At 43.1% G+C, this 22466-nt stretch overlaps 1 protein-coding gene across 7 annotated transcripts in view; it reads left to right on the forward strand.

Moving 5' to 3' along the window:
* The first annotated feature begins 12841 nt into the window (after positions 1–12841).
* The window catches only part of ARHGEF28 (Rho guanine nucleotide exchange factor 28), a 298167-nt gene continuing 288542 nt past the window's right edge, over positions 12842–22466 (forward strand). For 3 of the 7 annotated variants that reach the window (XM_057307008.1, XM_044384124.3, XM_057307009.1), the window contains exon 1: positions 12878–13001. The gene's annotated coding sequence lies outside the window, so the exon portion shown is untranslated. Of the gene's footprint in view, positions 13002–22466 lie in introns of all 7 variants that reach the window. The other 4 variants (XM_026498793.4, XM_057307006.1, XM_048220870.2 and 1 more) reach the window with 3 other exon arrangements.

The raw sequence follows: 22466 nt of genomic DNA on the forward strand, positions 1-22466 counted from the left end.
GCCCTTGCTGGAAGGTTGAGGGAGGTATCATTGAAGCTGATGTTGTTTATTCAACAAACAGTTATGTGTTTCTTCTTCCAGATCTTATATGAGGCATGACAGAATCTAAGATGATTAAAACAGGGGTGCCTGGGTGGCTCAGTTGGTTAAGTGTCTGCCTTCAGCTCAGGTCATGATCTCCGGGTCCTGGGATTGAACCCCAAGTTGGGCTCCCTGCTCAGTGGGGAGTCTGCTTCTCCCTCTGCCTCTGCCCCTCCCCCCTGCTCACTCTCTCTTTCTCCCTCTCTCTCTCTGTCTCAAATGAATAAATAAAATCTTTTTTTTTTAAAGGTGATTAAAACATACTCCTGACCTCAGTGAACTCTCCGCTGATGGAAGCATATAGACCATTCAAATGCCATCCAGTAAGTTCAGTGACCACGAACGGCACAGAGTCGGGAAGGGCAGATAAAGGCATCTGACCCAATGTGGCATGGAGGGTGCTGCTGAGTTTTCTAGAGGGAGAGACTGAATGAAGGCGTAGGCGATCAGAAGAAAAACAGAGATCTGCAATCTGGCTTCCAGAACGTATGTGGTGAGCAGACCAAGATGAGAGGGCTGAGGTTGGTGGTGGGGCCAGATGGACCAGGTCAGGAGCGGTCAGCATGGGGACTGGGGTTGGTTTGACCATAAAGAAATATGTGACTCCCAAGGTCTCCTCAGGGGACCTTCACTGTGTGAGGCCGTATAGGGCAGGGGTTGTAAGTATGGGCTGGGTTTAAATCTAGGCTTTACCACTTACTCGTTTCTTTCTTGGTAAAGACCAGATAGCACTGGTAGCCGATAGCATCTCTAGTGTTGTGGGGATTAAATGTGCTACTAGCAGTCAAGGTCTCAGATCAGTGCCTGGTTTACGTCAGGCACAGCGTTAGCTGCCATCACCCTGTCTGAGGCAGTGACCCATAGTGCAGCTCCTCAGGGTGCCGGTGGCTGAGACCAGTGACCAAGGAGAAAGTGGCTTTTTAGAAACCATTGCCAAGAGTAGCTCCGAAGACGGGAGTGCAGGTTGTATTGATGTTTGCTAAAGGCAGAGGGGGAGGAACCTCAGAGAAATACCTAGGTAGCATTTTGAAAATACACATGTTCAGGATGTACCCTGGAGCTGCTGGATCATCACGTCCTGGGTGAGGCCCAGGCATGAGTAATGGGAAAGGGCTTCCAGGTGATAGGTCCACTCAGGCCTCTGGCCTGCAGAGCACCGCTGGCTCTGCTCACCTCGGGATAACAACGTGACAAAGGAATGTCTTCAGTGTAGCCGCGTGTCAGGTGGGATGCGGTGCCAGGTATTTCCTTGAATAGCCAGAAGAAATCAAATGGCTTTCTTTCCCACACTGCAATTGGATGTGTGAATGTCAGGAGACAGGGAGAGGGAAATGATCAAAGGACAGAGCAAGAGAAGAGCTTTGCACCCAAAGGGGTCAGGGCAAAACGCCCTGTGCTTTAGGAACTGGACTTAGGGGAAACCAAGAGGTGGTCTGAAGAACTTTTGCAAAGTCTTTGTGCTTCTGACGTCAAAAGCACCCAGAGCAGGTATTTACGTAGGTGAACTCCCTGGAGGAGGGGACGCAGATGGGACTGGCCAGGCCTGAATGCCTCTCTACACCCGGTCCTGAAAGGGGCTGAAAGGGGATGTTTGCCAGGAAACACTCTAAATCGAGCACACGGGCCACAGTGCAGCTAAACGAAGTTCTGTAAAAGTGCAACATATTTACTAAACAATGAAACATAAAAAACGAAAAGAAGGAACACTTGTTAGGTGTCTAGAATCAGAATTTCAAATGTCCCACAAGGAGAATTGTACCATGTCACTTACCATCTTCGAGGAGATTTAGTTCCTATAGCTTCCCTCCCGGCTCTGGGGTATTGGTGGCATGCACTCTACCACCACAGCTGGCCTACCCACTGCCTGGTGACCTTCTATCTGCTGGAATGTCTCTGGTCAGGGCATCCAGTATCATGTCAGATACTGGGGGTTCACAGAAAGATAAGTAAGATATTAAGAGCCCATAAAGACCTTAGAGCCCAGCAGGAAAGACACAAATAATATTGAAGGCTACCATTTACCAAGTTCTTGCTATTAGGCTCCAGTCCTCACCAAAGTGCCTGTAAGATTCATGTAATGATCTTCACTTTAAGGGTGACGAAAGCGTGTCTTCATGAGGTAAAGTAACTTATGGGAGGGACACAGTTAGCAAGTAGCAAGTCAGGTGTGTGTGATGACAAAGTCCATGCTGCTCTTTCTGCTCGACCACACTTCATCTTAATCAGCAAAATGATAACCAACTAAATAGCACAACGTGGTCACTATTATTATAGTGGTATCTTCAAAGCACCGAGGGCAAATAGATGAGAAGGGGAAAGGCTGACTGTTAGTGCATAAGCAGACTGGAAGGCTAGCCTGTTTTGGAAGTATTGGGCGCCCACAGTTGAATGCTATTCAACCTCTCTAGGAAACTATAGAAGGCAGAAAGTTTCTGGATGGAGCAGAGCCCCATGTTTTTGTAAGTTTAAGTATTTAATTACAAAAATTATCTATTAAATAGATTTTTTTAAAAATTGTGGTAAAAAATACGTAATAAAATTTACTACCTGAACCATTTTTAAATGTACAGTACAGGAGTATTAAGTATATTCATTCTGTTGAGCAACAAACCAATGAACTACTTTTAGAAGGAACTAGATATTAGTGTTTTTCTCATTTATATTTCACTTTTATTCCTTTCTATGCTTTTCAAACTCTATTTAAGTTTATTTATTTCTCTACCTATGTCTCTATTACTGGTAGGTAATTCGCTAATTTCTTTCTCCCCCCTTTCAGATTTTTTTGTGTGCTTTGTTTTCAGAAACCTTCATAGGTTAACCGAATTATTTGACAGAAATGGTTACGTCCTTCTTCTTTATTCCCAAAAGCTTGTATTAATAGGAACAGTAATGTGCCCAGCTTAGAAAACGTACAAGCTTCCAACTTCCTATGACTGACAGGGGTCCTCAATGAGATGTAGGTAGAAGGTGTGGGGTGGGGATTCCAAGGAAAATCTTTAAAAGAGGCTGACTGGACTAGGAGGTATGTCTCTTTTCCCTTGCTCCTTCCTCCTTCCTGCTGTGTGGAGGATGGATACGATGGCTGGTGCTATAGCAATCATCTTGCAATTATGAGGCCACCCTGAGGATGGAAACCAGTGCTAAAGATGGTGAAGCAAGAAGGGAGGAGTCTGAGGCCCCTAGGAGGATGAAGCTATTGAAATAGTCTAGGACTGTATAATTCTAGACTCCTTCGACATGGAAGAAAGTTAAATCTCTATCTTGTTTAAGCCACTGTGATCTGGGTTTTCTGTTATATGCAGCCAAACATAACCCTAACTAGCATGATCTCTGTAATCTGGATGGCCTACTCTCCTCACCTTTGCATGAATGCTGCATGCTTATAAGAATCCATGTCTTCACTCTTACTGGTTGTTTGGCTCAGGTTCTCCCTTCTGCCTTTGCCTTCAAGACTCCCTTCCTCCATGAAGCAACTTGGGCTACTCTGGCCTTCACTGGTCTCCATCCCCTGAGTTGCCAGGCTTTGACATACTGCATAATTCGGCAGGAGGCTGTATCAGAGCCTTGGTCACTACTAGCCATCCATGTGGGCCTGTCTTCCCAACTCTAATGTGGCTCCAGAAGGGCCAGGCACCACCTTTTCCTTGTGTTCCTTATCTGGGTGCTCAGTCTCTGTCTAATCAGGGATTTCATTTTCTTTTCATCCTGACCCCTGATAATCTTCTGCTCTTTCTTCCCAGAGATACTATAAGGAGCAAAACTTTTTTTCCCTCTCTATAATATAAATAATTTACTCATTTCTTTCTATTTTTAAAAATTACAGAAAAACACATGCACACTGTAAAAAAAATGCAATAATAAGACATACGTAAACATAAAGTGAAAGGGCTGTTCACAAACCCCCCAGTCCCACTCTTCTCCCAAGAGAAAATCACTGTGAACAGCTTTTTGGGTAGTTTTCTTGACTGGTTACAATGCATTTGCAAACATAAATTGATCTATAGACATTTTATTTATTTTTAAAAATAAAAATGGGCTCCTAGTAAACATACTGTTCTGCAGTTTGCTTTTCTTAGTAGTATATCCCTGGACATCTTTCCATGTTAGTATATCCAGAGCCACATTATTTTTTAAACAATTATCCATAATTCTCTAACCAAATAACCGTATGAACAATTATGCTGTTTCTATTTTTGCTATAACAGAAATGTTGCCAGTGCATAGTTGTGTATGTTCATGCTCTTGCAAATTTCTTTAGAATAGGTTCTGAGAAGTAGACTTATGTGTCCCTGAATTCTTGGGTTTAAAAATATTGTACCTTTCTGAGTGGGAGGATGGGTTAAATGGGTTATGGGTTAAGGAGGGCACTTGATGTGATGAGCACTGGGTGTTATATGTAAGTGAGGAATCACTAAATTCTACACCTGAAACTAATATTGCATTGTACTTTAACCACCTGGAATTTAAATAAAAACTTGAAAAAAACTGTACCTTTTTTTATTTTTAAAAATGAGATATGATTGGGGCACCTGGGTGGCTCAGTTAGTTAAGCATCCAACTTGATTTCGGGTCACGGTATGATCTCAGAGTGTGAGGTCGGCCCTGCATTGGGCTCTGTGCCGGGCATGCAGCCTGCTTGGGATCCTCTCTCTCCCTTTCTTTCTGCTCCTCCCCCACTAAAAAATATATTGACACAGAACATTGCAAATGTTTAAGGTATACACCACGTCAATTTGATACATTTATATATTGCAATATGATTACCACCCTAGGGTGAGCTAACACTATCACAACACATAATTATAATTTCTTTTTTGTTTTTGTTGTTTTTTTAAAAAAATTATTTATTTATTTGAGAGACACAGAGAGAGAGATTGAGAGAATGAGTGGGAGAGGGAGAAGCAGAATCCCTGCGGAGCAGGAAGCCTGATGTGGGACTCGATCCCAGGACCCTGGGATCATGACCTGAGCTGAAGGCAGACTCCTGGGATCATGACCTGAGCTGAAGGCAGATGCTTAACTGACTGAGCCACCCAGGCGCTCCTCTTTTTTGTTTTGAGAACATGTAAGATCTAGTCTTTCAGCAATTTGAAGTGTTTAATACAATATTATTGACCAATCACTACACTATGCATCATCAGAGCTTATTCATTTTCTAATTGCAACTTTGTACCCTTTGGCCAACTTCTCCCAATTTCTTCACCTCCCAGGCCCTAGTAACCACCATTCTACTCTTTGTTTCTTTGTTTCTTTCTTTTTTTTTTTTTTTAAAGATTTTATTTATTTATTTGACAGAGATACAGACAGCCAGCGAGAGAGGGAACACAAGCAGGGGGAGTGGGAGAGGAAGAAACAGGCTTATAGCGGAGGAGCCCGATGTGGGGCTTGATCCTGTAACGCCGGGATCACGCCCTGAGCCGAAGGCAGACGCTTTAACCGATGTGCCACCCAGGCGCCCCTACTCTTTGTTTCTATACAAGTTCTGTTCTTTTTAGATTCAACATATAAATGATACCAGTATTTGTCTTCCTCTGATTTATCTCACTTAGCATAATCCCCTCAAGTTCTATTCACACCCTTGTTAAGTGGTAGGATTTCCTTCTTTCTCACGGCTCTATAATCTTCCCTTACGTACATGTGTACACACGGACACATATGTGTGTATGTATGTGTATTTCACACCTTCTTTATCCATTCATCCATTGATGGACACTTAGATCATTTCCATATCTTGGCTATTGTGAATAATACTGCAATGAACATGGGAGTGCAGGTATGTTCTCAAAAATCTTGTTTTCCTTTGGATAAATACCCAAGAATGGGATTGCTAGATCATATTAAAGTTCTATTTTTAATTTTTCTGAGGAACATCCTTGGTGGCTGAGGCAATTTATACTCCCACCAACTGTACAAGGGTTCCCCAGTGTCCACATCCTCACCAACACTTATCTTTTGTCTCTTCATCTTGTCTTTAATCTCTTTGATGACTGATGATGTTGAATGTGTTTTCAGGTACCTTTGGCTCTCTGGAGGACTTCCTTGGGAAAATGTCTATTCAGTTCTTCTGCCCATTTTAAAATGGAAGAATTGTATCTTTGATAATTTGTTTCTCTTTCCTTTCTCTTTTTTCCTGGAACTCTTTTTAGTGGGATGTTGGATATGAGACACTTATACTAAAACACTTTTATTTTTGATTTTATATTTTCTGTGCACTTTTTTTTTTAACTTCCTGGGATATTTCATCCATTTTATCTTCAACATGCTCTCTTGAATTTTTAAACTCTATGTTTGTATTTTTAGATTTTATTATATCTTCAACTTTCGTGTATAGTTTCTTGTCCTCTGTTCCATTTTCATTGCATCTTGTTCTTGTTTGATACTTTTAAAAATATATATATCTCTGGAATATACTAATGAGAATTTATGAAAACTTCTTCTTCTCCTGCACTGTTTTTTTTTTTTTCCTATAGCTTGATTCTTAGTTTCTACTGTCTAATGCTAAAGCTTAATTGGGACAGTTTTTGTCATGTTGTGGCTTTCCACATGACTAGCTGTCCATATTTGAGGTTGTTTCTGGGCATTAGTGGTTTTAAAAGCTCCCCACATTATTCCAGTACTCTAGAGCAGTGGGTAGGCAAACTATAGCTTGTAGGGAAAATCTAGCCCACCATCTATTTTTGTAAATGAAATTTCTGGAACACAGACAACATTCATTTGTTTACATATGTTCAATCACTGCTTTTGCACTACAGCAGCAGAGTTGAGTGTTGTGACCAAGATCACACAACCCACCGAGACTAAAAAATTTATAATCTGGCCCTTCACAGGAAGTCTGCTGCCTCCTGCTCTAGAGGGAGAAGGCAGGGGCTTTAAGCTCTCCGAGCTTGTCCTCTGCTTCAGTCATGGCTGCTTGCCATGCTCAACTACTACGGATGACTGAAATTATTTTTTTTTCCAAAATGAAAAACAACTAATTATTTGCATTATGAAATCATATCAGAGTGTGATAATTTAAAGACGTTTTCTTTAATAGAAGAGAATTAACTGCCTTTTATGGCAGGTTCTGGGTAGGCCACTTTACTTTTTAAAAAGAAGAATTAAAGACGTTATTTCTAGACACTTTATTTTTCCCAAGTCTTTTAGTTTTACTCTGTATCATGGCTGATTTTTTTTTTTTTAAGATTTTATTTATCTGAGAGAGTGAGAAAGAGAATGCATGAGTGGTGGTGGGGGCAGAGGGAGTGGGAGAAGCAGGCCCCTGGCTGAGCAAGGGGCCTCATGTGGGGCTCCATCCAAGGTCCCTGGGATCATGACCTGAGCCAAAGGCAGCCACCCAACTGACTGAGCCACCCAGGTGCTGCATGGATGATTAAGTCTCTTCGTCTGAGTTGGAGTATCAGTGCCTCTGTAAGCTTACCCGCCCTCTGCACCTCCTCAGAGTGCTGAAGAAAGAGCTCTGCCGAAGTGTCCAACTTCAGGGGAGTGGGATTGAGATATTTTCAGAACTGAAAACAGACAACAACAACATAGTTCCCGCACACTGCACTTAGCATTGACTATCTCGCTCTTCTGAGTTGGATTCAGAAATTGCAGGATGGTTTACTCAGCCATTGAAAAGAAATTCTTGGATCCTTTAGTGGCAAGGATTCCAAACTTTGCATTTGAGTTACATGTTATGAGGATTCAAATGGGTCTAAATGAACTTTAAAAAGCTGAGGTAAAATATTTTTATATAGGTTTTGTGGTTCTTGTTGGGGGAGGTTAACTGATTCATACCAATTTTATTTATAGATTTTCCTGCCTTCCCCTTCCTCTGCCTGCTCTTTGTAAATGGAAAAACAGGATCTTGATTCTCTTTAATGAGTAATAGCTGCCCAAAGCTATACGTGCGTGTCGAGGCTTCCAAGTGATGTCATGTGTAGAACACTGTGACGCTTCATTCTCTCCACCTGGCATGTCACCAGAAGTCTTCAACATAATTATAGCCCCTGTGACAGCTGCACACACATTAGTTCCCACAATGTATTATCAGTGCTGAGTTGTACCTCCCTAATTAAAAAGGTGTTATTATCTCAATGATCAACTCTGTTTTTTAAGAGCTTTTATCTTATAACTGTGAAAACTTGCTCCAGGCTGGGATTTAATATGCTCATGTGAGTTCAGCAGGTGCTAGGGGATTGGAGAAAAGGTAGCTGTTGAGTTCCTTGACTCCACATCCCATACCTGAGCATTCCAGTAAGGCTCTTGGAAACAAACCTAGTGACCGATGGAAGATTTATAGACACATGCGTTTGGGGTGTTATCTAGATGGCCTACTTTGTACAATTATGCCCTGGAGATCAAAAAGGGGCCTTTGAGTTGGTTTACAATTTAAGAAGTCAGGTACAAATTGGGGAGAGCTGGAGCCATTTTGGCAAGGAAAACACCTAAGCAAACCAGTGATGCAAATAATCGCTTTCTGACATGAAGACTGTTCTAGATCCTGGGGAGAGCCTCTGCAGTTTCTTGGGTGGATCAGGGGTAGGATTTACTGGTCCTTCCGAAGTCAAAAAGGCCTGGCTTTTCTGAAGGGCAGAGGAGTAGCAACAAATAGTTGGTTTCCTACAAAGTTTGGTTTGGGAGGTTTAGAAAAGATCAGAGTCACTGATTATCTGTGAAGCTGTAGAAAACAAAAAACAAAAAAATGTGTCTGTGCTGGAGTCTACATACTTCCTAAACCGGGCTTGCATTTCACAGGGTCCTGGAAGAACAGACTCTTCTTTACCCAAAACCGTTTGAAATAGCACTGTCCAAAAGCACTTTCTGTGATGATGGAAATGTTCTAATATCTCTGTTGTCCAGTAGCAACTTCATGTGCTTTCCTTAAAATACCTGAGACTAACACACACAGCCACATTATGACTTTTGTGGGCCCTTACACACTTTTTGCCTCCATGAGTCCATTCCTCCATAAAAAATAAAATATGATTCTGTTGTTATAAAGATAAACATACCTTTATATATTAAAAAATTTTATTTGACCTAAAAGTTCATCTTTTTTCTTCTGATTTTAAAAGAAATTACAATATTTTCTTTGGGCCCTGAGTGTACTGTGGGCTCTGGGAGGTCAGGATGCTGTACTTACTGGAGCTGTTAGGTCTATTTGAGGGGCTGTGCTTTCTCCTTACGAAAGACCTCACATTTAAAACTGCCTGGCAATGGCCTATTCTTTCTTAAAAGACTGCAACTTATATTTTGTGCATAGTTGGTGCACAATACATATTAATTGGTTGAAAATATTCAGAGACGTCAGGACTTCTCTCCTTTTGTTTCTAAGTCCATTTTGGATCTATTATTTCACTACTCAGACCAGCACCACTGGCGTCCTATGGAGCTTGTCACACATGCTCGGTAACAGCCTCCATCTGATCTTGAGTTGGGATTTGCATTTTGAAAACATCTGCAGGGGATTCACAGGCACCATACACTGAAGCACCACCGGCCAGTGATTTAAACAGGATTGTTCACCACTAGCAGATTGGGAAGAGCTGATTCCCTTAAGCTCATATAACTGGGGGTTGGCTCTCACCCTTCTCCAGCCACAAAAATTCAGTTATGTTAGTCCAGCTATTCCCAATCATTGGACCCTGAGTTTGTTTGGTTTGTTTGTAGTGCTTCCCAGGTGATGCTAATGTGTAGTCAAAATGAAAACTGTGAGCACTTTCCCACAAGATTTGTCCCCTGGTTTTGATCAAGTTGGCTTCTTCTCTGTGTTCCCTGACCTTCTCAACCTCAGCAACCAAGTATATAATCTACGACTAGTTTCTTACCTCAGAGTCTGACATGCTCTAGTGTTTCAAAGCTCTGAAGTGTTCCAATATATCCATATTCTGTAATATTAGTTGCCACCATTTCCTGCATCTTTATGATGTGTCCTGTAGTCACCTTCAGTCATTTAATCTTCACAATGTTAGTAAATGGTATTTTTATGCCCATTTATTAAGATGAGGAAATGGAGGCTAGAAGGGTTGGATCTTCCAAGGCCTTTGTATTTCTCATGCTAAAATCTGTACTCCCCTCCTTCACCCTTGCGCCTATGGTCTTCTAGTATCATGCTTTTATTTAGAAAACACTGGTTAAGTTCCTAACACATGTGGCCAAACATCAGATTTACAATTATTCACTCTTTGAGAATTATTGACCAATAGAATGAAAAGCAGGAAAGAATTAAGTAGATAATAGAATTTGGAGTGGTTTTAAACCATTAAAGAGCAATTTGAAAGTTGTGATATAAATTTTCCTTCCTACATAACTGATGAGATAGTTCGCTTAAAAAAACAAATATTAAGGGGTGCCTGGGTGGCTCAGTTGGTTAAATGGCTGCCTTTGGTTCAGGTCATGATCCTAAGGTCCTGGGATCGAGCCCCCAAATCGGGCTCCCTGCTCCGTGGGGAGCCTGCTTCTCCCTCTCCCTCTGCCGCTCCCCCTGCTTGTGCTCTATCTCTGTCAAACCAATAAATAAAATCTTAAAAAAAAATACTCCAGAGCTAGAGTGTCCATACAAATATTAAATACTCCACTGGGGCCCTGTGTTAGGACTGTGGAGATGACTAGGATAAGAAACAGTCTTTGTCCTTGAGATGACAAGAAAGGATAAGAACCTGTAACAGTCTGACATATGACAGTGATATAATCACGTGGTCAACTGTGGTAAGGTCATTAAACTTCATCCAAGTTCAGAGGCTGGCAGAAACCAGGACAATGAAGAAAGGGTTTATGGAGGACGTCTGTCTGAGGTCTGTAAGGATGAATGGAGACTGAATGTAGAAAAGACAGAATTGAGCTGGGAGGGACACTGGCATCATACTCACCAGGAAGTGAGAATTTTCCCAGCTGAATTATTAGCCTGGTTTCTTGTTGGGTGAATGTCCCTTCTGGAGACTGACAATATGTTGTCCTCACCAAGTTTAGCACCGAGTGTCCAGAGTAAACTGTATCAGGAGCAGCAAAATCAATCAGATGCGAAGGGTTATTTACACACCTGATACCTTCCTGCCTCATATGTTCATGGGCTTTTTTTTTAAGGTTGCTAGAGTACACTTTGCTTAATATTTGAACCTAGAGAAGTTGAAAGCGAAGTACTTATTTAAATATTGATCAAGCTCAGTGCTTGAGAGAAGGCAAGAAAACTGCAGATAGCATGATTATACTTCCTTAGCTGGTAAAGGTTCCACAATTACTAGTTTCGCTTGTTTCTTTTTAGTGGAGAAAGAGTTTAAGGTAACTTCTTAAGAATACCTCCTCCCACATTTTCTTACCTTTTTCTTGCTACATAGCTGACCTAATTAATGAAAAAAAGAGAGGAAGGAGAAAGAAAATAATACACAGTAATTCCACACTAGTGATGTAAAAAGACTATGAAAAACAAAGGCCACTAACACGTAGATGTTGCTTCTTACCAGAATTTGGGAACCATTTTTGTCTGGTGTGTTGATTCAGTTAGTCTCCAGTAGACATTGTACAGTTGGAAATATTTGTTTTTGAAAAGAATATTATTGTTTTTATCTTGAGTACCTTGAAGTCTTGGCACGGGCAGGAACTTTTTTTTTTTTTTTTTTTTTTTAAGGCAGTGCCTGAGGCCAGGCCTCGGATTCATCCCCATGTGGAATAGAAGCAACAAGGGCCGCAGCTTGGGGTTGGGACTGCAGTCCAATTTGGGGCGCCCCATTATGAAGGCAGAATGCCAGACCTTTGCCTTGGAACAGGGCTAAGCACTTCAGAGGCGGGAAGGTGTTGTTTGCTATCTTTTTCAGGAGCTCTATCAGCGAAGTGGGTGAGACAAGGGGAGGCTGAGAAGAGAGGCACAAATGGCCCAGAAGCAGGAGGGATGGTACAGACAGCTCGGGAGGGGAGCTCCTTTCTGGCTGGTGGCCTTGGTGGCCAACTTCCTGGGGCTACACCCCTGTCCTGGTTCTGTGGGTGGCAGGTCTTTTCAGGAAAAACAAAGAGATTTAGGGTACTCTCCAGCGAAGTCAATTTGGTAATTTCTCCTTTTAAGGTGGTCTGAAGTCTGTTTTTTGAAGGCCTGGCTGATGGAGAAGCTTCTCTGGGGTTATGATCAGTCTAAACGGAGGAGCGCACTGGATGGTAAAGGAGGCCCTCCCGCGCTGTTTTTCATTGTAGAAACAGGTTAGGGTTTTCATGAAAAAATTTCAGTGATGAAGACTCGCAGTGGAGCTACTTGCGTGGATGAGCCTGAAGAGAATGGAAGCTCGCACAGCTCTGGGAAGGGGGGACGGGAACCTCAAGCACGAAGAGGGCGTCATATTTTTAAGTCACCGGTGTGGTGGCTTTTTGCTGCCAACCGCCTGAGCCTCCCTCGGGCAGGGCCAGCTCCTTCCTCAGACGGCGCCAAGGCGAGGCCCGTGGGGGCCCGGGGAGCTCGGGCGCCGCAACCGGGACGCGACCTCGCCCTCCTCCGACCCCGCAGGGCCGCGCCAGCCTCCGCCCGTCTCTGCGCTCCGGGACGGGGGAGGGCCGCCGAGGCGCGCTGGGAGGGGGCTGGCGGAGACAGCGCGGTCGGGCAGCTTCAGGTTTCGTCCTGGAGCCGGTGGCGGGCGCGGCGGCGGGCGGGCCTGGCCATGTGATGCCGGGGCCGGGAGGTGGGCAGGCTGGGATCCAGTGGCAGCCGGCAGGCGCGGAGGGAGCTGGGGCGGCCCAAGCTGCGGGCGCAGCCAGCCGGCTCCGAGAGCGCGCCCGCGGCTCCGCCCCCTCCGCGTTGGCCCCAGCGTTGCGGCCGCCGGGCGTTGGCAGCTTCGCGGAGAGCCTTGCCGGCTCCGGGCGGCGGCGGTGGGCCGGGGCGCGTTCCACACGCCCTCGGGCAGGGCGCGGGGTGCAGCGCCTCGCTGGGGTTCCGGAGGCTGTAGGGGCCCTAGCTCCAGGTAAGTGCTCTTTGGGGTTCCATTCCCCGCGTCTCCCTGCAGCTCAGGGCAGAAAAGTTTGTTCCCTTCGCCTGAGTTCTCTACCTCAGAAATACTCTCTCCAGGGTACTGGGGGACGCGAGGGACAGCAGAGGTGGAAAGGTGGGTGCTGCTGTGGGTTCAGTGGCGCGAGGGATGGCCGCCGCCTCCCGGTCCCTCGGGGACAGCAACAAGTGCAAAGGGTTGCACAGTGCAGCGCGGTGGCGGCAGCTGCGGAGCGTGGGGTCGCTTGCGCCGCGCAGCCGGGAGCGCACAGAGAAGGCGGCGGCCCCTCTCGTTCCCGCCCCCGCCGGTCCTGCTCCAGCGTCCCGGGATGGGCGGGTGGAGGGAAATGTCCGCCAGGAAAAGGCACCCTTGCCGTGGAGAAGGGGGTGTCTGGAAAGCTAGTTCCCCAGCGGTGCTTCGCCTCCGGCGTGAGGACTCTTAGTGGGGCTGGGCCCCCAGAGAGGAGACCAAGCTCGTGGTACAGGCGCTAGCACTTCTTTCATGTGGAGATATGTGCTGTATTTTCAAAGGAAGCTGTAGTTACTTGATTAGGAGGGGCGGTCGGCATTCCGTCGGCTTTTATTCTTACGGATTCATTTGCCCCTTGAATACCTGGGATGTGGGTGAACGTTACCCTGACCTTCTCGTGCTAAAAGTTTCCTTCGGGGTCGTAATGAGGGGCTTGTGCTCGGCCAAGGAGGCATCCTTTTCCGTCGAGGCTGTGTGGAAGCCGGGTGCTGAGGCCGCCTTGGAAACCTAGCTCTCGTTTCCCAGACGCCAATTAGATTTCTAGGAGAGAATCCATCTGCCTCCCTAGGAACCCACAGCGTCGCCCTATTGGTTACAGCTGGGTGGGTCGAGGAAAGGCAGCAACATCTGTGTTTGCGCAGCTTCCTCTCTTTGACCCCTGCCTGGGGCTGGACAAATCTCTGCAGACCCGGAATTACGGAGGTTTACCACCAGACCCGCTCCAATTGGGTAAGAAAACAAAACAAAACAAAAAACCTTAAAACAGCAACTACCACCACCAAAACCCCTTATCATTTACGGTCCCATGAGGTCTCTAGTTTTCTGAAGCTTTCTTAGGCCTAAAGCTTTCAGGGAAAGCGAAATCCTGTTTTCGCAGCAAAAACAGAGACGTGTCCTTATTGGGCTTTATGGGTTGTCCTTTGCACGTGACAGTCCAAGCACAGTGATAACAGCGAAGGTTTCTATATATATTCTGGGTTTTACATATATATTCTTCAAACATCTCTTTATTTGTCTCCTCTTGATTAATGACTGAGCTCACTCCTTGGAATATTTGGAGGACAAGAAATGAGTCCTGCAAAAACCTTTGGAATTTCTTTCTACAACATAGTATTTCAATATTATGAACTTTGTAGCGAACTTTCTGTGGGATCATTGTGCTCATTTAACTTTGATTAAATAGGAATTTGGATCACATCAGACCTCAAGTTTAGTGCTTAGGGAAACCGAGGCACACAGGTAGCTACTGGGTATGTGATTTGAATGTCCTGGCTAATAGTAGAATGGAGAACAGAGAATTAGTGTTTGTTCTGCTTTGGACTGTTTTCTTCTTTATCACAACCATATTACCTCGCCAACCAAGAACAGGTTATGTAACAGGTGTCATTAGACTTTCCTTTGAAGCACCTGTCTTGCCCTTTAAGAAGTTTGGAAACACTTAAAGAGGAAAATGGTAACCAAGGCTCGATGAAATTTCATCAGGGGCCTCATTTGGGGTTCACACCTTTTTAAAAAAAATCATGTGAGTACTGCAGAAGAGTTAAGAATATTTTCTTTTTTTCTTTTTTTTTTTTTTAAAGATTTTATTTATTTATTTGACAGAGATAGAGACAGCCAGCGAGAGAGTGAACACAAGCAGGGGGAGCGGGAGAGGAAGAAGCAGGCTCCCAGCAGAGGAGCCTGATGTGGGGCTCGATCCCATAACGCCGGGATCATGCCCTGAGCCGAAGGCAGGCGCTTAACCGCTGTGCCACCCAGGCGCCCCAAGAATATTTTCTCATTGTACTTTTCTAAGACAGTTATGTGGTGGCTAAGACAAATTAGGCAGAAATTGCAGGTGAGTTCTGTTCCGTGGTCTTTAGTATATGCTATATGGGAAAGGGAAAAGTACTCTAAATAGCTATTAAAACTGGGATACAAGGTGCCTGGGTGGTTCAGTCAGTTGAACATCTGTCTTCAGCTCAGGTCATGACTCTGGGGTCCTGGGATCAAGCCCCCTGCTCTCTGGGAGCCTGCCTCTTCCTCTCATTCCAGCTTGGTGCTCTCTCTTGCTCCCTGTCAAATGAATAAATAAAATCTTTTTTTAAAAAAGATTTTATTTAATTGAGCGAGCACAAGTAGGCAGAGCGGCAGGCAGATTGAGAGGGAGAAGCAGCTCTCCACTGAGCAAGGAACCTGATGTGGGGCTCAGTCCCTGGACCCCAGGATCATGACCTGAGCCGAAGGCAGATGCTTAACTGACTGAACCACCCAGGCGTGCCAATAAATAAAATCTTTTTTTAAAAAAACTGGAATATGATACTTCTATTAGGCATCATGTTCAAAAGTAAGTACTCTCTTGGTACTTAAGCTCTAACTTAAAGTCTGCCAGAGTTTATGACCAAGTAGACTCCACGGAAAAATGGATGCTATTCATATTGGAAAACCCTTTATAATTGGGGCTGGGCTAGGATGGTACTGCCAAATAACTCTTGTAGAGGGTCGTAGAGCCCAAATTACTCTCAAACTTCTAGGCTGACTGTAATTTTATTATGCTTTAATTTACTGATAAGCTAGGATAGCTCTAGTTGTTGTAGGTTTGTCTAATTACATTTGTACTTAGATTGCTTTAGTCTAATGCTATAGGATAATTCTTTCATGTGACTTTGGTACAAAGAGATGGGTCAGTTTGGGAATTGCTATTTTGGGTTCTAAATTTCTGTTGATTTCAGGTCTAAGGCATTACTTTTCTGCTTGTAGAGTTTTTAGGATCTGTTGCTTTTTTTTTTTTAGATTTATTTGAGAGAGAGCGAGCATGCATGTGAGCATGCTGGGGGGGGGCAGGCAGGAGGTGAGGGGGAGAGAGAATCCCAACCATATTCCCCACTGAGTGCAGAGCCCTTGAAGAGCTTGATCCCATGACCCTGAGATCATGACCCAAGCAGAAATCAAGAGTCGGAGACTTAACTGACTGAGCCACCCAGGCGCCCCAGGATCTGTTGGATTTTGACTAGGCTTTTGCACGCTTGACACTAAGACATTTGGCTGGTAAAATGCCAGGTACCTTTATGTGATGGTGCATCTTAATCAACTGTAATTTTTTCCTTAATTTGATCTTGGCACAGTAGTAATTTGCTTATTTCTACCATTACTGCTCCTGGACTCCTTCTCCTGGATAACCAAGATAATGAGATTTGACATGATTTTTTAAATGAGGGAAAACAAAAACGTCATGTAATTGAATATTGGGCATTTGTTCCAGTGATCTTCATTTTGAACCCTTTTATCAAATGGATTTTTATTCTTCAGAGGTGATTTGTCCTTCATTTTTTCCTCATTTGAGGTTTCACTTGGGTAGGAAGTTACTGTGAAAGTAGTTTCTTGAAAAGAAAACCTTGAATGTATGAGTGAAGGCCAGCATAGGTGGAGACGGGCAGTGACATGTTTGCTTTCCTTGATATCATGTCCAGAAGAGTCCTGCTAAACCAGCCTGTTTCAAGTGGCAGACTTTGAGAGGTGTGCACGTGACCATTTTACCCTTAAAACATACTTAAAATGTTAAACCATTGAAATATACAGACCTTCCCTTAATATGTTAGTTAAGAGATAAATTGCCTGTTAATGAATTCACTGTTTAGCTCCCAGTTTCATTGGCAAACACAAGTTACCATGCCATTTGTGACTTAAGGCTTGCTCTTTTTTTCCATTGCTTTATAACTTAAAGAAAAGTGAATCATAGTGGGGTCTCTGGAGCCAGACTGTCCACTTAGACAGCCCTGGCTCTGTCCTGGCTGTTAGAGCTCTCTCTACCTGAGGTTTTCCTTTGGTAAATGGGTGTAATCATTAGAAGCTGCCCCATTGGGTTGCTTTGAAGATTCAGTGAGTTAATTCACAGAGAGCCCTTCTAGAAGTGCCTGGCAGAGAGTTAAGTGCTAGAAAATGTTGGTTATATTTATAACAAATGGAAAATAGGCAGTTAGAGTTTTAGCAGGTTTTCCTGGTTTCAGAAGGCAATGAGAGGTCAGTAGGAAAGTGCCCTAGACCAGGAGTCAGGGATGGAGTTATCCTGTGATCTCCCACCTGTGTGACCCTGGGCAAGTATGACCCCTCTAGGGGTCTCCGTTTCTTCGTCTAGTAAAGAAGAGTAGACTGGATGGTCTCTGGATCCTCATATTGTAAACTAATGAAATTTGGAAGGTGGGCATTTGTCAAGTCAGCCTTACTATCTTGGGCAACACTGCCAGGAAGGTACCGTCCACAGGGTCGGTACAGTACTTGCAGTGGTCAATGAGCATTTTGATGAGATTATGGACTATTAAGACCATTAACTTACCTCACCTTGCTCACCAGATAGTCGTCAGCTTGAAATGACTGAGTTATCTTTATGGACTTAGTCCAGAGAGATTTCATACATGAAAGTCTAGATCATGGTCATAGGCCATCCTGCTCCCTTTATTCTGAGGAGCTCCCCATGTTTAAAAAGGGTGGTGTAGTTCTTGGAAGCCAAGAGACAAGCTGCCTGATGTTTTCTGTATTTCATGATAAAAATTCCATACCTCACCATTAGCCTTAACAGAGATACTGCAAACTAGAAGGACTTGGAGCAAAGGAGGTCATAAGAACTTAAAAGTATTGGCGAAGATCAAGAGGTTTCCACTGGGGCAAATATCTGTCCTGTGTGGCCCCCTCCCACTGTTTGCATTGTCTCCTGGTTCATTGTCTGTTTCCCTCCACTTCCTCCAGCCTCCTGGTTGCTGTATGACCAGGTGTTGGTTTGAAATGGTACAGGTGCTCAGTGATTGAAATTATGGGCTCCGTGCTTTGAGACCCAACCCAGGATTCCAAGCTTGATGGTTTGGTGATATCAGGTGGATTTAGAATCTCAGGTGGGCCTGGCCTTTGAAAAAGGTGGGCTGGCTAACTACTTCTGGAAACTTGAGATGTTTCTGGCATTCTACCTTTGAAAGTATTCTGGAAAGACTAACACTTGGTTTTTCTCGTGGACTACCTTTTCCCTACGGGCATGTCATTTGTCCCTTGCTGCCTCTTGTGGACCCTCTGCTTAACTACAAATAATAACTGCCTATGGACTAGGCTATCTACTTGCTAACCTCTGTGACCTCATGTTTGGTCTCTTTTCCTTTCTTTCTAAAATCTATTGCAGTCTTCAAAGCAAGCTCAAGCGTACTTCAGAAACCTTTGACCAACTTTCCCTTCTGAACTCAATAATATATTTGCTGGTCCCTCTGATTTATCATTGATCACCTGCTCCTGCTTTCATTATGGGCTCCTGTGTGTTAGTCTTGACTTTCCAGCCTGACTGTAAGCTCATTGAAAGCTGGAACCCTGATTTGGCCTGCTGTGTAGGGTGCTCAGATCAGAATATGCACACGTTGGTTGGTAATTTTGTGGTCATGTCAACAAGTCCTTTTAGTCAGAGTTCCGCAAAGGCAAATGGCAATGTTTACCTGTGTAGCAGGTATGGGTTACTTAGGAAGATACTGGTTTGCAGGGGAAGAAAGGTAAAGGTTGCCTAGGAGGTTGGATGACTAGTCCTTCTCAGATATAAATGGGCAGTTCCACAGGCTCCATTAGAAATTGTATGTTCAGTCTGGGAAAATGAATGCAATCCTTGACTTGAGTCAGAGCCTTAGGATTGAGAGAAAGCTGAAAGTTTTCCTTTCGCTTCTAGGAGATGCACAGTCCCCCTGTGTAGCAAGCTTATGAATATTTGACCACTTGAATACTACTCTTGAATACTTGGGAGTGATGGGGAGCTAATACCATAAAGACACCCAACCTATCTTTTTTCCCTCTCAACTTGATTGATAAATATAAGCGTATGTATTTAGAGCGTTCTATGTGATGATTTGAAACATATGTTGGGGAATGATTACCAAGATCAAGTTAATAAATCATTATCTCATACAGTTAAGTTCTTTGTGTATGTGGTGAGAATGTTTAAGATCTATTCTCAGTAACTTTATTCAATACTGTATTAACTATAATACCTTATTAACTATAGTTACCATGTGGGATATTAGATCTTCAGAACTTATTCTTATAGGTAAAAATGTATAAATTTTGAGTTCCATCTTAATAGTTCCTCATTTCCCCCAGCCCCTGGCAACCACTATTGCACTCTGTTACTAAGAATTTAGGTTTGTGTTTTTTTAAAAGATTTTGTTATAGGGGTGCCTGGGTGGCTCAGTCGTTAAGCGTCTGCCTTCGGCTCAGGGCATGATCCCAGAGTCCTGGGATCGAGCCCCACATCAGGCTCCTCTGCTGGGAGCCTGCTTCTTCCTCTCCCACTCCCACTGCCTGTGTTCCCTCTCTCGCTGGCTGTCTCTCTCTCTCTCTCTGTTAAATAAATAAAATAAAATCTTAAAAAAATTTTGTTACAGAGAGAGCGAGCAGGGGGAGGGGCAAAGGGAGAGGGAGAAGCAGAATCCCTGCTGAGCACGAAGTCTGATGTGGGACTCTATCCCAGGACCCCAGGATTAGGACCTGAGCTGAAGGCAGATGCTTACCCGACTGAGCCACCCTGGTCCCCCACATGTTCTGTTATTCTGTAGGTTATCTTTTTTGGTGTGCAAACCTTTTGGGTTTGATAGATTTCTATTTGTTTGCTTTTGCTGCTCTTCCTTTCGGTGTCTTATCCAAAAATCCTCACCAGGACTGATGTTGATGTGGGAAACAAAGGCAGAAGGAAGTGTAGATAAAATTAAATGTCTGTATAACTTGCAGCCCATTGACAAATACTTGAGGCAGGCCAAGTATGATGTTCCTCCAGGAAGCTCCTGACTGTCTTAATGTTAATGCCTTGCTAGAGGGAAAAGCAACCTTAGTTTGACAATAGCTAGGCCTCCCACATCCTGTGAGTCCTCTTTAGCATATGAAAATCCTTTTGGAACTTCCCTTATCTTTACTTCCCCCAGCCCCAAGTATATAATTGGTTGCTTCTCTCAATCCTGGGGCAGCAGGCAGCAGCCCTTTCTAACCATGGGTTCCATCCCTGTGCTTTAATAAAACTACCATTTTGCACCAAAGACGTCTCAAGAATTCTTTCTTGGTCATCAGCTCTGGACCCCACCAGACCTCATCAAAAAACATTCAAAAACTATATCAATGTTAAGGAGCTTTCCCCCTATATTGTAGGAGTTTTATGGCTTCAGTTATGATGTTCAAATCTCTAAATTAATTTTGAGTTAATTTTTGTGTGTGGTTTAAGATAGTGGTCCAGTTTTTCTTTTGTATGTAGTTGTCCAGTTTTCCCAACACCATTTATTGAAGAGACTGTCCTTTCCTCATTGTATGTTCTTGAGTCCTTTATTGTAAACGAATTGACCATATAAGCATGGGTTTGTTTCTGGGATCCCTGTGCGATTGATCTGTGTGTCTTTTTGTGCCAGTACTATACTATTTGAATGACTCTAGCTTTTTTTTTATTTTAAGATTTTATTGTAAAATAATCTCTGGCTTGAACTTACAAACCGAAGAACAGAAGTTGCATGCTCTACAGACTGAGTCAGCCAGGAGCCCCTGAATGATATAGTTTTCTAGTGTAGTATGCAGTCAAGAGCATGATCCCTCCAGCGTTCTGGTTCTTAAGATTGCTTTGGCTATCAGGGTCTTTGTGGGTTCATACAAATGTCAGGATAGTTTTTTCCTTTTTTTTTTTTTTTTTGAGAAATGCTATTTTAAATGAAATTTTGAGGGGGATTACATTGAATCCAGAGATGGCTTTGGGTAGTGTGGACATTACCAATATATTGACAATATTAATTCTTCAGGTCTGTGAACACGGATATCTCATATTTGTGTTTTCATTTTTTTGGTCGATGTCTTAACATTTTTGGCATATAGATATTTCACTTTCTCATTTAAATTATTCCTATATATCTTTTTTGGTGCTATTGTATATGGGATTTTTTTTCCTTCAGGTAGTTAATTGTTAGTGTATAGGAATGCAACAGACTGTATTTTGTACTCTGCAACTTTACTGAATTTATAGGTTTTTTGTTTATTGTTTTTTGTGGGTTTTTTGGGTATAGTCCTTTAGGATTTTCTATAACAAGATCGTGACGCTTACTATTTTACTTCACCCTTTTCTATTTGAATGCCTTTTTTTCTCTTGCCTAATTGCCTTAGATAGGATTTTTCAGTACTATGTCAGACAGGAGCAAAAAGCATGGGCATCCTTGTCTTGGTCCTGATCTTGAAGTCGGGAACATTTTCAACCTTTGACTATTGAGTATGGTGTTAGCTGTGGGTTTGTTATATATGGCTTTTATTATGTTGAGGTTATGTTCCTTCTGCATCCAAATTGTTGAGAGTTTTTATGAAAGCTTGCTGAATTTTGTCAGATGATTTCTTTGAATCTTTTGAGACAGGTTTTCTTCTATTATGTATTGTATCACATTTATTGATGTTTTTAATGTGTTTATCACTATTTATAGAAATAGTACTTTTCTTAGAGATTCTTAGAAATGGTTTTGCTGGGGCCCCTGGGTGGCTCAGTCCATTAAGCATCTGCCTTCAGCTCAGGTTGTGGTCCTGGGGTCCTGGGATGGAGCCCCACACCGGGCTCTCTGCTCAGACGGAAGTCTGCTTCTCCCTCTCCCTCTGCTCCACCCCCCCCCATGCTCTCTCAAATAAATAAATAAAAAATCTAAAAAAAAAAAAGAAGAAATGGTTTTGCTGCATCCCATAAGTTTTGCTATGTCTTATTAACAATGTTTCTCAAAATATATTTTTATTTCCCTTTTTATTTCTTTGACCTGGTGGTTTGGAAGTGTGTTATAATTTACATATATTGTGATCTTCTCTCCCCACCTCCAACTTTCTTCCTGTTATTGATATCTAGTTTTGTACCTCTGTTTGGAAATGATAGTTGATATTTCAATTGTCTTATATTTGTTAGGACAAGTTTTCTTTTTAAAATGTTCTCTTCTGCTGTTTAATGGACTGTTTGTATATGCAGGTCCATTGGTCTACAGTGTAGTTCAAGTTGGCTATTTCCTTATTGATTTTGCTGTCTAGATGATCTATCCATTGTTAAAAATGGGTTAGTCCCTGGTATTAATGCTTTGCTGTCTATTTCTGCCTTCAGATCTGTTAATTTAATACTTAGGTTTTCTAATAGGTACATGTACAATTGTTAAATCTCCTTGATGAATTGACCTCTCTCATTGTATGATAACCTTATTTGCC

Source organism: Ursus arctos, unplaced genomic scaffold, assembly GCF_023065955.2.
Source record: "Ursus arctos isolate Adak ecotype North America unplaced genomic scaffold, UrsArc2.0 scaffold_5, whole genome shotgun sequence".
NCBI lineage: Eukaryota > Metazoa > Chordata > Mammalia > Carnivora > Ursidae > Ursus > Ursus arctos.